The 19,249-nt window shown below is 44.0% G+C and overlaps 1 protein-coding gene across 1 annotated transcript in view; it reads right to left on the reverse strand.

Annotated features, from left to right (window-relative positions):
- Positions 1 to 19,249, reverse strand: part of LOC150082410 (calcium-binding protein E63-1-like) — a 121,780-nt gene that overhangs the window by 75,521 nt on the left and 27,010 nt on the right. The gene's annotated exons all lie outside the window — the stretch shown is intronic.

The following is a 19,249-nucleotide window of genomic DNA, read 5'->3' on the forward strand; positions in this document are numbered from 1 at the left end:
GACACGGTATATAAAACACCTGATACCGAGCTCCGGTAATCAGTGTTACTCTTGTTCTTCAGATGGGAAAGGCAGCGGACTTCAGCGAGTTTGACAAAGGCCAAATTGTAATGGCCAGACGACTGGGTCTGAGTACATCCGAAACGGCACGGTCTGGTAGGATGCTCATGATCAGCCGTAGTTAGTACCCACCAAAAGTGGTCCAAGGAGGGGAAACCCACGAACCACGGAACCACGGAAAGGTTGAGCAGATGGGCTGAGAGGTGGCAAATGAAGTTAACATTGACAAATGTAAAGTACTACACATGGGAAACAGCAACCCCAGAGCAACGTATCAAATCTGTGGTACTACACTGACAGTGGTAGAGAATGAAAGGGACTTGGGGGTGGTTGTGCAGGCAGATATGAAGTTCTCTGAGCAGTGCAGACGGGCTGCAAGAGTAGCTCATGGAGTATTGTCAATGATATACAGGAATTTTTCCAGCAGGGATAAGGAGGTGATTATTCCATTGTATAAGGCACTGGTCAGGCCACACCTAGAGTACTGTATACAGGTCTGGAGGCCTCATTTCAAGAAGGATGTAGAGCTGCTGGAACGAGTACAGAGAAGGGCAACAAGATTAGTGAATGGAACAAAGGGTTGCTCTTACGAAGAAAGGCTTAAGTTTTGCAAATTACAGTGTCTGGAGACTAGGCACCGGCGAGGTAATCTGATAGAGGTGTATAAAGCCTTGAATAGTTTGAGCATGCTCAAAGCTGATGGGATTCTTCCTCTTGCTCATAATAATCACCTGAGAGGGCATAAATTCAAATTGAGGAAAGACAGATGTAGGATAGACGTGCGGAAATTTGCCTTTAGCCAGCGGGTGGTTGGTTGGTGGAACAGACTTCCATCCCTTGTAGTGGAGGTTGATAGCCTAAATAAGTTTAAGGCTCAGCTGGACAGGTATTTTGAACGAACAGAGGGGTGAAGTGGAAGTGGGTTTTTTTTTTTTTTTTTTTTTGGCTGATGCTGCATAAGCTTGCTTTCTTGCATCAAATGCCTCTACTAATGCTAATGCTAATGCTAACCGCCAGCGAGGTGTTATACGACCACAGCTCATCGATGCTCGAGGTGAGTGAAGGCTCTCCCGGATGGTACGTGGCAACAGAAGGGCGACTGTGGTGCAATTTGCCGTTAATTGGAATGCTGGTGATGGGGGTAATTTCTCACAACACACAGTACATCGGACCCTGCTGAAAATGGGGCTGCATAGCTGCAGGCCACTCCAAGTGACCATGCTAACCACGAATCACCGGTGACAGTGCCTACAATCGGTACGCGAGTATCGAAACTGGACTTTGAGTGATTGGAAAAAGGTCTGGTTCGATGAATCACGTTTCCTGTTGCACCATGTGGACGGCCGGGTACGTTTACCTGGGAAAGTGATGACTCCTGGATGCACCGTGGGATGAAAACAAGCTGGTGGCGGCTCGACAGTGTCATGCTTTGGGCAATGTTCTGCTGGGATACCCTGGGTCCAGTTATCTATGTGCCAGGCACTCTGACGTGTACCACCTACCTTCGACACCCTTTGGTGGCTCAGCGTCCTGGCCCGGCTCCGGGGGACTGGGATGCCAGGCAACCTCTATGGAGTAATCCAAAGCTACCTCTCCAGTAGACTCATAATGGTGAATGCTCCATATAAAATACTCACCAGAAAAATCAACAGAGGCTGTCCACAAGGCTCCATTTTAGGACCCACGTTATGGAACATCGTCTTGGATGAATTCCTAAATACCCATATGGGAGAGGCGTCTTCACAAGCCTTTGCAGACGATCTCATCCTGATGATAGAGGCAAACAGCAGAATCCAGCTGGAAAGAAAGCCAAATCATGCGCTTAAAATCCTACAAGAGTGGACCAATATCCACTTCCTTACGATCTCTGCAGCCAAAACGGATGCCAATCTCCTGAAGGGTGCCCTAGATTACAGGAGACCCCCACAGATTAAGATTGATGGTATCACACTACGATTGTCCAAGGAACTTATATACGTGGGAGTAATACTGGACCCTACTCTCTCCTTCCAGGCACATTTGAAATACATCCGTAAGAAGAGACGGGGCTATAGAGCCCTTGTTACCAGAGTTGCAAAAAGGGACTGAGGATTGAAAAAGAAGACCCTCAAGCTGTTTTACAAAGCCGTCTTCCTGCCGATAGCTACCTATGCTTCTGGAGCATGGTACCACAAAGTTACCATGGCTATAAATCGCAGAATCCTCGACTCTATCCATAGAGCCATGCTACTCACTATAACCCTAGCCTGCAGCACAGTTAGCACCCACGCGCTGCATGTGCTGGCGTGAACCCTAATTTCGACCTCGAAGTAGCTAAATGTGGAGTACAAGCTCTTCCAAGGGAAGAGCTTGTACCTATGCTGGCTTCGATGCAGATCCTACCACAAACCGTTTGACTGAGAAAAAGAGACTTACAGATCACCTCATGCAGACCTGGCAAACCAGATGGGAGAATCCCACAGGGAGAAGTCACCAAACGATTCTTCCCCAACGTTGGAAAACTCTACCCAATCTCTATCCACGCAACCTTCCTGCTAACAGGACATGGTGCCTTTAAGGCTAATCTTACAGCCCTTGGTATTAGAGATGACCCTACTTGCTGCTGTGGAGAGCTGGCACCACCTCATGCATGAATGCCAACTTTATGATGACCTCCGCTGCCAGTCATCACCTGGATCACCTTTTTGCCCAGAGATAGAGAACAACACCTCCTGGAAGGGAGGCAGGAATATATTGTCTTCTCCAAGTTCGCTGAAGACTTGCACAGAATAAGACGGGACCTGAAAACACACTAGCCACATAATGGCTAGAAGCCAAAATGTGCATAACGCCAAAGATGACCTACCAAGCAACCATGAAGATAGACAAAAAAATCTGAATGAAGGACGAATAGCAGCCATTCTGAAGGCCTGAGCCAAGCATTAGCCTGGCGCTCCTTTAACATCCCTTCCTGGTAGGGGGTGGACGAGACGATCAGTCGCTTCTCCGCTTTCTACCGCACCTTTCCTTTTGGTGAGGCATGGGCATGCCTCACTGACCACCTGGGAGAATCTCCTCTGTCTCCCCCATATTTCTGCCTTTTTCCCCTCAACCTTCTGCCTCCCCTTCCCCACTCTATTTATACACGACGCAAACGCCCTACACACTAAATTTAATCTAGTCCATAAATAATCTTCACCCAGTCTCGGCCTAATTATCCCACGTTCTGCCCTGCTCCTGCGTATGAATGCATGCACACGTGCTGTATGCAAACATCCAAAGTAATTACGATTGCATGGATGCGTATATATTATGTATCACTGTTGTGTATATATCCATAAGGGTTTTTTTTTTAGGTCCTAGCCGCTGAAATCTCACAAAATTACGCGGCAGGACCTGCCAGAGTAATTTAAGTCTACTGGGTTTCTGGTCTGCCCCCACGGGGCGAAGGTGGGGCAACGCTGGGCTCCACCAGCTAAATGACCAGATGAACAACGGTACACGACCCACACACTTTTAAACCTCTGGCATCCCCAGCAAACTGGTACACCCACAATGAAAGCAACGCGGAGATGGGGGAAACCCCTGGTGCTGCATGACAACAATATACCTTACACCTACCTACCCGTGTGGTTTTTATTTTTTATTATTATTTTTTGTGTTCTTTTAAACAATAAAACCATGAGTTCAGTGACTCCCCCCCCCCCTTTACAAACTTTCGTTGGAAGAAGACGCGATTAATTTCTATTACTCCCACACGAAAATAATTATTATTATTATTATTATTATCCGTTTATTAACTACAAGAAACTGTGGGTCACCCCGGGATAGCAGTGTGCCAGGAGGGTGAGAGATTTACATACTGAGGTGCGAGGAACCACATGTTCAATGTACAAGAGTACATGCATGGTCGCCCCGAGATATTTACATAATTGAACTTACATACACTTCAAATAAAACAAAGTTTATAGCAATAGACATCTGAATTTAAAAAATATATATATAAAAAAATAATAAATAGAAAAAAATGAAAATAAAAATGCAGCAGGCAAAAAGTCCAAGTGAAGGCGGTCGTCACAGGTTCAATACTTGGTAACAGTTTTTGAGGCATTCTTTTCTGTAGAACTTATCCTCACAGAACTTATCAGGGTTGATGGTTCCAGTTTATAGTAGGTTTAGAGGCAGTTGGCCGGAAACATGCTCCTAAGGTAAGGGAATCACTGTTTGTAAATGCAAACCAGAGGGGGTGGCAGGAGTCGCAGCGATCACCTCTTGTGTTCTTTGGGGCAGAGATTAACGGGGGATACAGGCGGAGCATCTATTCGGCCTGTGATAAGCCGAGCTAGCATGAGTACATTTCTTGTGGTAATGAGAAGTCTCCAGGGAGCGGTCCCTAGATTAGCTTGGAGGATGGATCTAGAGATAGTAAAAGGGTGGCCCACCACCCTGTTTATCTATCTGAGCAACCAATATTCCAGACTGAGGTACTTTTTTAGGTGGGAGACAGGAGCAGATGACCAAATTTCAGATGCATAGAGAGGGATAGGGGTAATGCACCTCAGAATGTACCGACAAAGCAGCGCTGGCTGATGCACACCAACGAGCTCCTGAAGCACTGCCCAAAGTGCCGCGTACGTCTTCTGTCTCATCCTGACAAAGTGAGGCTGGAAGGTGAGTCTAACATCCCAGGTAAGGCCTAGGTCTGTGTGGGAAGTTACCCTTTTCACCCTTTCCCCGCCAACGAAGATTTGAACATCATTTTTAACTCTTTTTTTTTTTGGTTATCGGTAGTTGAGCAGATTTGGAAGGGTTCAGATGCAACCCAATTATGGCTAGATAGTTTTCCAGTTTCATTATCTGTGTAGAGGCCTGTTCGTTAATATCCAGGATCTGATCAGGATGGTTTGAACTCACGTAAAACTTCAGATCATCGGCATAGGAGACAAAGTTAGGATTACACGCGAGGAAAGGTTCCAAAACTGCTGCGAAGAGAATTGTTGAAAGCACACTCCCTTGCGGGATGCCTCTTGTGACGTTGAAAGTTATCTGGAAATCGTTGATAACAGACAGATGTCTGAGTAGGATGGACTTCAAGATTTGTAGCAAGGTATCTGCCAGGCCGAAGTAGTGCTTCAGAATAGTAAAAAGAGCTGGTAGGTATATTCTATCGTATGCGGATTTAATGTCCAGGAAGATGATGTCAATCTGGTATTTGTTATTGATGGCCTGTTGGATTCTGAAGAGGGTATCTAGAAGATTAGTAGTTGTTGATCTCTTGTGCAGAACGGTATGAAGGTACTCGGGCATGCGACCAAAGCAGTTCTGGGCAATTGCTGGCTGAATCGCTTTTTCAAAGATTTTAAGTAAAGAGCAACTGATGGTCGCAGATCTTTAGGAGATTTAGGTTTCCTAATCTTTGGAATGGGCTTGACATGGTAAGATCTCCAAATTGATGGAACTCTTCCAGATTGTAAGGTTTGGCTGAAAATGTGGAGTAGAAGGTCAACAATGTATGTGCTGCACATTTTTATTATGAATAGTGGGAAACCGTCTGGTTTCCCATTATATGCTACTAAATGAGCACTAAACACAACATTAGTATTGTGTTTAGTGCTCCACAAAACCTTAAAAGAAATTTGCCCCGTCCTTCAGAGGGCATTTTTAGTATTAGTATTAGTAAAGGCCGCATGGTGCAAAAAAGCCTATGGCTTATGCTGCAGCAGCCAAAAAAAAAAAAAAACAGAAAAAAAAAAAAAATCCGAATAAAACAACGATAAATAAATAATAATAATAATTAATAAAAGAAAACGAAATTAAACCTATCATCCTATACGCTTCCCTCACCCGAAGATACTATCCAGATGACCTTTGAATTTCCCCAAACTGTCGGCCTCTACCACCCATGAATGCAACTTATTCCAGTAATTTATAACTCGCTGGCTAAAATAGAACTTCCTGCACTCCAATCTAAACATTTCCCCACCCCCCCTAACTTGAATTTATGTCCCCTAGTTCTAGCATCATTTATATAATCTTGAAAATTTTGTCCTCATTCATTTTACTGATGCCTCTCAGAGCCTTAAACACCTCAATCAAATCTCCTCTAAGGTGTCTAGTTTCCACACTCGGCAACCCACATATTCGAAGTCTTTCTTCATAAGGACGCCCTTTTGCCGAACTCACCAGACGAGTTACCCGTCTTTGCACCCTTTAAAAAGCTTTAAAAGTCTTTCTTTAGGTGCGATCTCTATACTTGAACACAGTATTTTAGCACTTGGCTGTCCCCCCCCCCATACTTGACGTGGGAGAGGAGCCCAAAAATTTGCTGAAGGACTATTCAGCCTCAATCAAGAACTGCAGTTTTCGCCAAAAGTCTTCATTGTTAACAACCACACGTGGAGACATCGAAATGTCCCATAAACCGACCAAACTCGGTAATCCGACCTCCGTTGAAGAAATTGCAGGAAGGAACCCAAATGCATCCCATCCACCAACAAATACAGACGTCATCACGATAGAGGACTTGGAGGATACGAGTACTGCCCCCAACTCCAATAAGAAAAACCTCCCAGAGGGATCCGTGATAGATCAGGTCATGGCGTTAAGAACCAAACTGTAGAACATCATGAAAGATAAGAACAACAGGATCACCATGGCTGTCAGGAGAGACATTATAATCCTCTGGACTAAGCTGAAAACCATACTGATGCGTGAGCACGTCGAACTAGAGAGAACGCAAACCAAACTTGATACTTACATGGAAGAGAGAGGAAACCAAATGCAACAGCGCTCTCACTCTTTTTCAGCCGCGCTGAGGACAAATATCACAGCTGACACTGCTATGTCAGCAAACATGACACAAACAGGAAGGAAAGTGCTCTTGAAACCACCGAATTTGGTTATACTACGACCAAGAGGAGACGAGCCAACCATGACCAGCAAAGAGCTAAAAACAAAAGTAATGAATACCACGAAGGAAGACCTAAGGTCAACCAGGATAAAATCAATCAGGAAGATTAGGAACACAGGAATAGCAACAGAAACACAGTAAGAGATACAAGGTATTATCCAAAACCCAAAAATAGCGACATTGGGCCTAACAGCGGAACCACCAGGGAAAAGAGGACCTTCTGCCATTATATCCAACGTTGGGAAAAAAATAACACCCGAGCGCCTGACGGATGAACTATACCAGAGAAACCTGCAGGAGGCCCTGCCAGATCGGGAAGCAAAAACCGTAATAACACCAAGATATTCAACTAAATTCAGCCAAATTCAACCAAATTCAACTTAAGGGAAGTGGATCGATCAACTGGACAGTGGAGTTTGACCCAGAGGCATGGTGGGTACTCAGAACCCAACCAAGAATATACATAGAATGGAGCTGCCACCGTTTCAGAGAGCACGTGGTCGTGTCTAAGTAGTAGTAGTAGTAGTGTCATGCCAAGCAAGAAAGCAAATGTATGAGCTTATGCAGCATCAGCCAAAAAAAAAAAAAAAATCACACCATTCCCTCCAAATGCCTGTCCAGTTGCTCCTTAAATTTATTCAACCTATCAACTTCCACAACGACAGATGGAAGTTTGCTCAAGCAATTAACCACCCGCTGGCTAAAAGCAAATTTCCGCACATCTATTCTACATCTGTCTTTTCTTAATTTGAATTTATGCCCCCCTTTGGTTCGTAATCTGAACAAGTGGAAGGATCCCATCAGAATTCAGCGTGCTCAACCCATTCAAGGCCTTATACACCTCAATCAGATCACCGCGCAGGTGCCTAGTCTCCAGCCACTGCAATTTGCAGAACTTAAGCCTCTCTTGGTAAGAGGATCCCTTCATTCCCCTCACCAATCTTGTTGCCCTTCTCTGTACAGGCTCAAGCAAATCTATATCCTTCCTAAAATGAGGCCTCCAGATCTATACGCAGTACTCAAGGCATGGCCTGACCATTGCCTTATACAAAGGAACAATCACCTCCTTTTCCTTGCTAGCAAAATTCCTATATATCATTGACAAAACCCATGACCTGCTCTGGCAGCCTGTCTGCATTGCTCAGAAAACTTCATATCTCACTGCACAATTACTCCCAGATCTTTTTCATTTTCTACCACCTTTGTAGTACCACACAGTTGGTTGGTACCTGGGGTTACTTCTACCATATGCAGTACTTTGCATTTGTCAACGTTAAACTTCAGTTGCCACTTCTTAGCCCATCTGCCCAAATTATCTAGGTCCTGTTGCAGTAGCACACTGCCATTACAGTGCTTCAGATGCTGCAATTACGGCCACACTACTCACACTTGCGCCCAAATAACGTCAACCTGCTGTCACTGCTCAGAGAAAGGGCACGATTTTAAGAGCTGCCCCAACAAGGGAAACAAACTCATATGTACAAATTGCAAGACATCAAAAAGGGTCTGCGATCATTCTATTAGAGATTCAAAATGCCCATCATATTTAAAAGCTAAGAGATTGTACCAAATAAGGATCGATTATGGGGACTCGGCATAAACAGTACAATGAAACAGAGATAAATATACTCCAACTAAATGCACAATGGGCCCGAGCAGTGGCCGACCAACTCCGCATCAAGGCCGATGAGGAGAGGGCCGACATACTGATACTGCAAGAACCCTACACACATACACCAAGCAAGTTAGGGGATACCCGCTTCCGTACAAGATTATCCAGACTGAGGACGAAACTCCCTGGGCCGCAATTGTCATTCACAACCCAAATATCACAGCAACCAGAGTGACGCAACTGTGCACTGCCTGGGCGGCTTGTGCCCATATCATCCCCCTCATAGGAAGCTTCAACGTGGTCTCTGTGTACAGCAGACCAGGACAGGAGATTGCACCAGTCATTACATACCTTCGGCACCTGCTGAATGTACTTCCTAATCAGAAGATTGTAATTGGAGCAGACATAAATTGCCATTCCCCCGCCTGGCATAGCACCACAGAAGACAGGAGAGGAACCAATAATGGACAACAGCTAGAGAACTACCTTATAGGATCCACGTACGAGATTCTCACCCAACCCAACCAGTTGCCCACCTACTGCAACACAATGTGGGAGGCGACGATCAATATCTCCCTAGCCACCACAAACATAGCGGCACACATCACCGAGTGGAGAGTAGAGGACTCCTGGACAACCTCAGATCACCGCATCATCTCCTTCCGGATCTCAAGAACACTAACCAGAACACGAATCCTAAAACAAGTCATGAACAGATAAGCAGTCAACAAAGCTGACTGGAACACCTTCGCTGAAACACTCACTGCCGCGACTTCCTCGCTGCAGACGGAGATAGGACACACAGATGACCCTGATACCGCCAACGTAAAATTACAAACCTCATTACTGATGTCAGCTCAGCAGCCATTAAAAGGAAAAACCCCACGCCAGGAGCGACACCCTGATGGAACTAGGAGATCCAGGCCCTGCAAAGGAAAGTCATTAAAAGGAGAAAAGAATTTCAACATGCCCGCAGAACGTGGCCAGCCGTGGAAGTGAACACACTGAGGCAGCAATACAGATAGGTCCGAAACCAATACACGGACAAAATAAAGAAGAGCAAAAAAGGAAAACGTGGCAGCAGTTCGTCTCCACAACTGGAAATGCGGACCCCTGGGGGGTGGTATATAAGATCACCACCAATAAACTCCCCAGAGGCGAGGTCCTCACTATCACAAGAACATTGCAGGGCCTTTCAACAACAACATGGGAACAATCAATTTAAAATATACTGAACTGTATCTACAAAGAACCCGCAAACCCCAACACTGAAGTGCAACTCCAACCGTGCCAGGATAATGAAGAATATTACACAGAAACCTGAGAACAGCCACTTACCTGAGAAGAACTCTTGTGCTAAGCAGCAGGCCTGACGTAGCCCAGTGGTCAGGAGCGAGAGTGCATAGCACGCGTTCCTTGAGCGGACCGGGGTTCAAGCCCGTGACTACTAAATATGATAAATATTTGTATTGACGATTTATTGTAAACTCTACTGACTTGGTTGTCGTGCCGGAGTATAAACAGAAAATTTATTTATTTATTTAAATCAGACCAAAGAAGTGTCCAGAAAAAGATATGTTGGAGCCAGAGATAGTGAAGCGAGTGGCCAAGCTGATCCCGGATCTCCTACTCAAGCTGTACAATTGCTGCCTGGAACATGGATACTTTCCCATGGACTGGAGAGCGGCAGGCTTGAAGCTAATATTGAAAAACCCGAGCAAGAATCCGGAATTACCAAGATCATACAGACACATAGCATTGCTATCAGTGCTGAGTAAATTGTATGGGAGAGATTCTTGCACAAACGCACCCAACAACATTAGGTGCCTCCGTAGCCAGGTGGGAAGGAGCAGCAGTGCGTAGCACACGCTTCTTGATTAGACCGGGGATCGAGCCCGTCACCACCAAATACGGAGGATGCGGAAAGGTCAAGGGAATGACCACCGCATATTCCCGGAGCAATATGGCCTTAGTTGCTAATGCTCCTAACAACCAAATAACAAACAAACAAACCCAACAACACTACTCAGCGGCAAACCTTGAAGCAGCCAATCAGTATCGCTTCAAAACAGGCCTGTCTACAACTGAAGCAATGAGAAACCTACTTGCAGCTGCAAGCGAATGCCAAACCATCTATTTTTTTGGTGATTGCAGTGGATTTTGCTGGGGCGTCCAACTCCCTTTGGTGGCGGAGCGTCCTCGGCAGACTACGGACGGCGAATGTACCGATTAACCTTTACAACAACATAAAGACATATCTTTCGCAACGGAAGATTTAAGTTGTAACACCCTACCAAAGGCTCATTAAAACAGTCCACAGGGGTTTGTGCTGGGCCCACTCCTGTGGAATATGGTCTTCCACGACTTAGTATTAGTATTAGTATTAGTATTAGTAACGGCCGTATGGTGCAAGAAAGCCTATGGCTTATGCTGCCCCAGCCAAAAAAAAAAAAAAAAAAATCCGAACAAAACAATGATAAAAACAAAAATTAAATAAATAAATAATAATAATTAATAAATAAATAAAAATATAAAATGAAATTAAAAATTAAATAAAAAGGAAATTAATCCTATCATCCTATGCGCTTCCTTTACCCGAAAGTACTATCCAGATGACCTTTGAATTTCCCCAAACTGTCGGCCTCCACCACCCATGAAGGCAACTTATTCCAGTAATTTATAACTCGTTGGCTAAAATAAAACTTCCTGCAGTCCAATCTAAACATTTCCCCGCGTAACTTGAATTTATGTCCCCTAGTTCTAGCATCATTTATAATCTTGAAAATTTTGTCCTCATTCATTTTACTGATGCCTCTCAGAGCCTTAAACACCTCAATCAAATCTCCTCTAAGGTGTCTAGTTTCCAAACTCTGCAACCCACATATTCGAAGTCTTTCTTCATAAGGACGCCCTTTTGCCGATCTCACCAGGCGAGTTACCCTTCTTTGCACCCTTTCAAGAAGCTCGATGTCTTTCTTTAGGTGCGGTCTCCATACTTGAACACAGTATTCCAAGTGTGGTCTAACATAGGCCTTATATAATGGGATTATCACGTCCCTATCTCTACTTGCAAAAGTTCGATAGATCATCGATAGGACACCATGGGCCTTCCTTGCAACCTGTTTACAATGCTCAGAGAATTTCATGTCTGACCGTATCGTAACACCCAAGTCCCTTTCCTCCAGTACTGGGTTTAGTTGAACTCCACCAAGTGAATAAGTTATTTTGGGATTACTGTTTCCCAGGTGTAATACCTTACACTTTGTTGGATTAAAGCACAGCTGCCATTTTTCTGACCATTCTTGAAGTCTATCTAGGTCTCTCTGAAGAAGCTCAGCTTGACAGTGATCATTAACTACTCTACCAATTTTAACATCATCTGCAAATTTAGACATCACGCCCTCTTTCCCTTCATCAATGTCGTTTATGAAAATTAAAAACAACAGTGGTCCTAATACTGATCCTTGGGGAACCCCACTTCTTACATCAACCCAATCTGAGGAATAGCCATTTATCACAACCCTCTGCCTCCTGCCCTGAAGCCATCCTTCTATCCATCTAAGGATTTTCCCAGTGATTCCAACCTGTTCCAGCTTATAAAGCAACCGCTCATGTGGGACTGAGTCAAAAGCTTTGCTGAAATCTAAATAAACAATGTCGAAATTATTTCCTAAATCCAGCTCGTGAGTGACCCTTTCGAAATAGCGAACCAGATTTGTTAAACATGATTTTCCCTTTACAAAACCATGCTGAGTATCCTTGAGAATTTCAATTCGATCCAAATGATCCTGAATTCCACCCTTGATCAATGCCTCCATGATTTTCCCTACTACTGAAGTCAGACTGACAGGTCGATAATTTCCCACTTCACTTTTAGAGCCACCCTTATGTATGGGAGATACATTTGCACTTTTCCAATCCAAGGGAATCTCCCCAGAGTCTAGTGATGCTCGCATAACCAGCCTCAGTGGTTCAATGCACTCGCTTGCCGCCTCTCTCAAGATTATAGGGTATATTCCATCAACTCCAGGAGCCTTACTAGTCTGTAGGCTTGAAAGTTTTTTCATTAAATAATCTTGCGAAATTTCAATATCATTAATTACATATTTTTTAACTTCGCTCCCACAATTTCCCTTTGCCACAAAAGGCTTTTCATTTGTAAATATCGATGCAAAATAACTGTTGAGTTCATCTGCAACGGCAGCTGGTGTATTTATTACTATCCCCTTTCCCTTACGTAAAGGTCCGATCTGGTTTGTCCTGCTCTTCTTGGCATTTATATATGTGAAGAATTCTTTATCCCCCCTCTTTGCTCTGTTTGCTAGTGATTTCTCATAAACTGCCTTTGCCTGTCGAACCTTTTCTGTGGCTCTATTACACATCACCTTGTAGCTGTTATAGGCTTCAGTACTTTTTATTGCTCTGTAACGTTTCCATGCCACCTTTTTCTGCTCAAGTAATGTGGCAACTTCACTATTCATCCAACTTGGAACCCTTCTCGTGGAGTATTTTTTTAATGGTATATACGCATTCAAGGCATCTGTGATTAATGTTTTAAAAGCGTACCACAGTTCAATTGTATTCATTCTCTGCGCGATATCTACCCAGTTAATAGAGGCCATGTAGTACCTACCTTAAGGCATCGTAATTTCCTTTTCTGAAATTAAAACCCATTCCTTTGCCTTTTACTTCTGCTACCTCTCTCGTCATCATCCACCGTAGAACTCCGTGATCACTTCCTGCTACTGGTTCCTCTACTGTCAGCCCTGTTATGTCATCTGATTCATGTGTGATGATGAGGTCTAGGATATTCTTTTCTCTAGTACTTTCCCTGATATGTTGATACAAATAACAGTCATCTAGTTGATTTAAAAATTTTGTTCCCCATGTCGAGTTTCCTTCCCATTTACTCCAATCAATTAGAGGCAAATTGAAATCACCCATAATAAGGCATTGACGCTTACTTGCCCATTCCATTTGCATGTAGAGGCTTTTGTCATAGTCTTCACAATCACCTGGTCTGTAGATTACGCCTACTCGCATTGTACCTTTGTTTCCAACTATCTCACACCATACAGACTCTATACTAGCATGTGAAATATCTGAATCTGGGAAAGCTATCGTCGCACCCAGGCTGCTTCTGATAAGAAGCATTACCCCACCACCCCTTCTATCTACTCTATCCTTCCTAAATACATTATACAAGCCGTACTGAAACTCATCATCCCCAATTTCCGGGTGGCACCACGTCTCCGTAAGCCCTATTATGTCCGCGTTACTTGTTTTAACCAGCAGTTCGAATTCGCTCATTTTATTGACGACACTTCTAACGTTACTGTATAAACAATTAAGATTTACTGTTCTTGTATATTTAACAACCCTAACACAACCCTTGAAGTTTTTTAGGCTCTCTTCCCTGATATTAGCTACCTGCTCACGTGAAACGTCTTTGCCCCCAGAACATCTAGATAATACGTCCAGTTGGGGTAACAGATAAGAACTCTTAAGGTATGTGCAAGAGTTACATTGACCAATATTATCAGATAAACGCGTGTCAGTATTACCCACATCCCCCCTAACTAGCAGTTTCCCTGAGCCTTTAAGGTATCCTCAATAATACTGGCAAAAACTTTTGCACCACCTTTGTTTAAGTGTATCCCGTCTCTACAAAACAAATTCCTTCTACCTACAAGTGTGGGCCATGCTGATAGAAATTTACCCCCTAAAGCCTTGGAGATTCCTTCAAGTCTTGAGTTAATCCACAAGGCTCTTAACATATAATCCCTCCTATCGTGTCTGGGCAGAATTGCAGACACATAGACATTATGGCCTAGCTCGCGACATTTCCTCAGCATGGTCCTGTATTTTTCCAACAAATCGTCAGATCGTGTACGTTTAATATCGTTTGTCCCCACATGAATAATAATATTTTCTTTACCCCCTTTAAAATCTGACAGTCTGTTGGTGACATCATCAATAGTTGCTCCCGGCAGACATACCCTGGTTCTGCTCCACCTATCTTTATTACAAAAAATATTCCCCGTTTCCCTGACAATGGAGTCTCCTAATAAAACAATGTCCTTTCTAACCAGGGTAGTTTGCACTTGGTTTTTCTGTTTTGAGGCTCGAATCGGGTGTGCATCACTTGGTAGATTGCTGGAGTTTTGAGTCCCTGACGAGCTCCCAGAAGCATTATTTTCGAGGGCAAGCACTCGTTTTTTCAGGGACTCAAATTGTTCCATCAGTGCACCAAATTGTAATTTAAGATCGGTGCACTCCTTACATCGATCACAAAGAAAAGAATCCCCAGGTGAGGTAGGATTAGTCACCAGGTCGACCTTGGAAAACATTCCACAGGTTCCACAACGGATTAAATCATGACTCACCCGTAAATCGCCATCTGCTATTTCCGTGTGAGTCACGATACCCTGTGACGTGTTTAAGGCAGATCTCGTAACAACCATTATAAAATTAAATAAATATCAATGAAAGTAACTTTAAAAAATTATATCTATAATATTATTAAAATCAAACAGTTACAGGAAAACCTATAACAAAATAATCCAACAATATTTAAATAAATCAAATATTTAAAAGCACTATCCAAAAGTAAACCACTTAACTGAGGAGCCCTGTCTAAGCGCCAACTTAACACTGACCTGGGGGAGGTTCGGAACTAGGAATTCACAGACCACCTTGTCCTGATGGTGAAAGCCGACACAAGGGCCCAACTAGAAGTTCGGGCAAACAACGCCCTAATGATTCTTCAAAATTGGACCACCGCGAATCATGCACAGAGTTCACTTGAGAAAACTACACCCATCCTGCTCAAAGGAACACTGAATATTAGAAGACCATCACAGAGCAAAATAAATAGAACAACTGTACAGCTGGCTACACAGATGAGATACCTCGGAGTCATACTCGATAACAACCTCTCCTTCCAACAACATCTGAAACACTTAAGAATTAAAATCAGAAGATACACAGCTCTGGTTTCCAGGATTTCCAGGCGTGACTAGGGCCTCGATAAGAGATCACTCTCTCTATACTACAAAGCAACCTTCCTACCAATGATCTGCTACGCGGTCGCAATCTGATATCATAAAACAACGATGGCAGTAAACAAAAGAATTCTGGACTCGATTCAAAGAACAATACTCCTAGAAATGACCCGAGCATGTAATACTGCCAGTACACAGGCACTGCAGGTCCTGGCAGGGGCCTTTCCTCTGGACCTGGAGATTGTAAGATGCAGCCTGCTCTATCACTTGTCAAAAGGAGTGTCAATGACATTCATGGTTTCACCACGGTACCCGCAAACGGCAAGACAGCAGAAAAGAATTGGCCATGACATCGCCTGGTGATTCATCTGAAACAGGAATGCCAAACCATTGGACAACCTCAACCAAAGGAGAGACAACACGAAAGTTCGTACCTAATGTCGAAAAATTCTATCCGAGATCACCACCCTGGTTCCAACCAGGACTATACTCACCATATTTTATAATGGGCCACGGACCGTTCAATGACAAACTTGTAGCACTCAAACTGCTTGAGGACCCACAATGCTCATGTGGGGAAAGAGACATGGCATCACCTGATGTACCAATGCCAAAATTACAAGGACCTGCACGGGAACTTCATCTCACAGCTTGCTTATATACCTCAGGACCGAGAAAGCCACCTCCTGGACTCCTGTGAGGAGTAAAAGGTCTTCACAAAGTATGCACAAGACCTCTTCATAAGAAGAAGAGCCGCAGCAGTAACAAGAAATAGACAACAATGAAAAGAAAACCCAATGCCGTATCCCAGGGAAGTGGACCTATAGTAATAGTGGACACGACACCGCTTGAATGTGACCGACAACACGGATGAGACCAAGCACAAGAACGAGACCATCGTCTGAAGTATGACATTAGACCTGATGTGACAACCACAAGATTCAGACCAACTACCAACATAGGACAATGAACCTTGTTGACAACGTGCCAATGTGCGATCCAAACCGGGCCCTAGCCTGGCTCGCTTTAATTCACACTCCCTGGCAGGGAGGGAGAGACAACTATCTGTCTCCCCCCTCCATGCTGCTCCTTTTTTCTCCTGGTGAGGCATGCCCATGCCTCACCAGGAGAAAAAAGGCCCTAGCCACTGAAATCTCAGGAAACTAGGTGGTAGGGCCTGCCAGAGTAAACCTGGTCTGCCTCCACAAGACCAAGTGTGGGCAATGTTGGGTCCCATTAGGGGTCCTGCGGCTAAACGGCCAGAAGAACAACGGTACAACATTACACATATACAATACATGATCCATACACTTTTAAATCTCTGGCCTTTACAGTGAACTGTTACACCCACAATGAAAGCAACACGGAGATGGGGGAAACCACTGGTGCCGTTTGACACTAAATACACTTTACACCTACCTACCACCTACCAAACATCAAAACCTACCACCTACCTGGCGTCTGTGGGGAAGTCTCTGCTGTGTCTTCCCCACTTTGCCGCCCCATCTTTTTCCTCTGGTAGGGCATGGGTATGCCCCACTCACATCTGCCTGAGGTCGCCTCTATTGACCATCTTTCCATCTTTCTCCCCCAGCTTTCAGTCTTCTTCCCCTGTCTTTCTGCAACAAAGCATATGGCCCACATGCCAAAATTTAATTTTTCATAAACGTTTTCGCCCATTTTATGGCATCTCATATCTAAAGGGCTGTCCCCTCGCAATGGAACGTTAAATTATCATTTTTTTTTTTTTTTTTTTTTTGTCCTAGCCACTGAAATCTCAGGAAATTAGGTGGCAGGACCTGCCAGAGCAAGTTTTAACCACTGGGTACCTGGTGTGCCTCCACGGGACGAAGTGTGGGCAACGTCGGGCCTCAGCAGAGGTCTGGCGGCTAAATGGCCAGAGGAACAATGGTACATGACATCACACAACCCATAATCCACACACTTTTAAATCTCTGGCCTTTACAGCGTACTGTATCACACAACAATGCTAACTATGCGGGGATGGGGGTAATCCCTGGTGCCGCTTAACCGTAAACACACTTTACCCTTTACCTAAACATAATTTCTGCTCAGGTACACCTTTACATGGCAGCTGTCTTCCCCTCTGCAGGTGCCTTCTTTCAGCAGGATAATGCGCCATGCCACACCACCCGGATTGTTCGACACTGGTTCGCGGAACATGAGGAAGACTTCCAGGTATTACCGTCCAAATTCCTCGGACATCAATCCCATCGAGCGTCTGTGGCTTGTGTTGGAACAGCAACTCCGATCTGCGGCGTCTCAACCACGGAACTTACAGGAGTTAAAGGATCTGTTGGTCACGTGTTGGTACCAACTACCACAAGACAGGTTTAGAAATCTTGTAGCGTCCATGCCTCGCCGGGTACGAGCTGTTTTGGCTGCACGTGGAGGATCAATATCATATTCGGTAGGTGGTCATAATGTTTTGGCTCATCGGTTTACAAGTTACATGAACATGTGAAAATGTCAGAAATATAAATGAATATAAACCATTTAGTCTATAATATGCCGTGGTGAGTCTCAAAGATCCAAAATTTTCGCTTACGAAAATTCTGGATCTCTGAGGACAAAAAGCTCTTCATTGCGTGCATAATTACGTACACGGGACCTGCTGGAACCACAAGTAATCTGTATGGCGCCATTGACTCCGTTCATAATGAATACAGTAAGGTCATTTGTAGATTCATGTTCAGTTTCTTCGACTGGAAGAGTCCAAACCTCTCGAGGGGTTCTTCCCTCGCAAAAGTACGACTACGAGCACCATAAATCAATAAAATGCTTGTCCTTCGGGTAATCTGATTGATGGTTGCTAACATGTTTTGAGTACTGCAGTCGGCGGACTGAATGAATTTGATTAATAACGTATTTAAAGCGAAGCGTGTGTCCTTTACAAGGCTCATTGCCATAAATGGTCCCTGCTGGTCGGTGGGAATAAAATATAAGTAACTGGAGGAGGCTTTGAAGAAAGCCGATGTAGTTTAACTGATCCGCCATCAATTATTCAGAAAAATTTGATTCGCTTTGCTTAAGCTTAAATCGCAATTCTCCGCAGTTCCATATCAGTCGATAACGCTTAAACCAGCGGTCGTGACTTCTTGTCACGAACCCCGCCTCCAACCCGGGTTTTTGTGCTCATGAATGCTCCCTTCCCACACCCACATCTCTGTGAAAACTCACAACAGAAAAGTATCTACTTTTCAGGCAATGATTTTAACTGAAAACGAGCTGTAAGACAAGGGGCTTCATATCCAATAATTAAAGAGCGTGGAAAGAGTTTTTCTTTTTATTTTATTGCTCTCTTATTTAACTCTATTCCACTAATTTTATTTACTAACTTTTATTATTCATTATTTCTGAATTACGTATTTTCTAGGTAATAAAAACTGGTTTCCGTTATCCAGATAAATTACGCAGTTAGTTGGGCCGGTGTACGACGTTAAATAGTTCAAAATCATTACCGAATTGAGAGTAATTAATTGTAATTACGAGATTAACCTTAAAACACGAGATAATCTGTGTGGAGGCTTGAAAACCATTCACCCGTTCTAAAACTCTCGAGAACCAATTTAATCGTATTTATATTGGCTATTCACGCATCAGTATTCCAACTCGGAGAATTTGGTGAACCACGCCAGTAAAGGAATCACGTGTCCACGAGAC

Source organism: Mastigoproctus giganteus, chromosome 8 (assembly GCF_048544385.1).
Source record: "Mastigoproctus giganteus isolate SK-2022 chromosome 8, ASM4854438v1, whole genome shotgun sequence".
NCBI classification, from domain to species: domain Eukaryota; kingdom Metazoa; phylum Arthropoda; class Arachnida; order Uropygi; family Thelyphonidae; genus Mastigoproctus; species Mastigoproctus giganteus.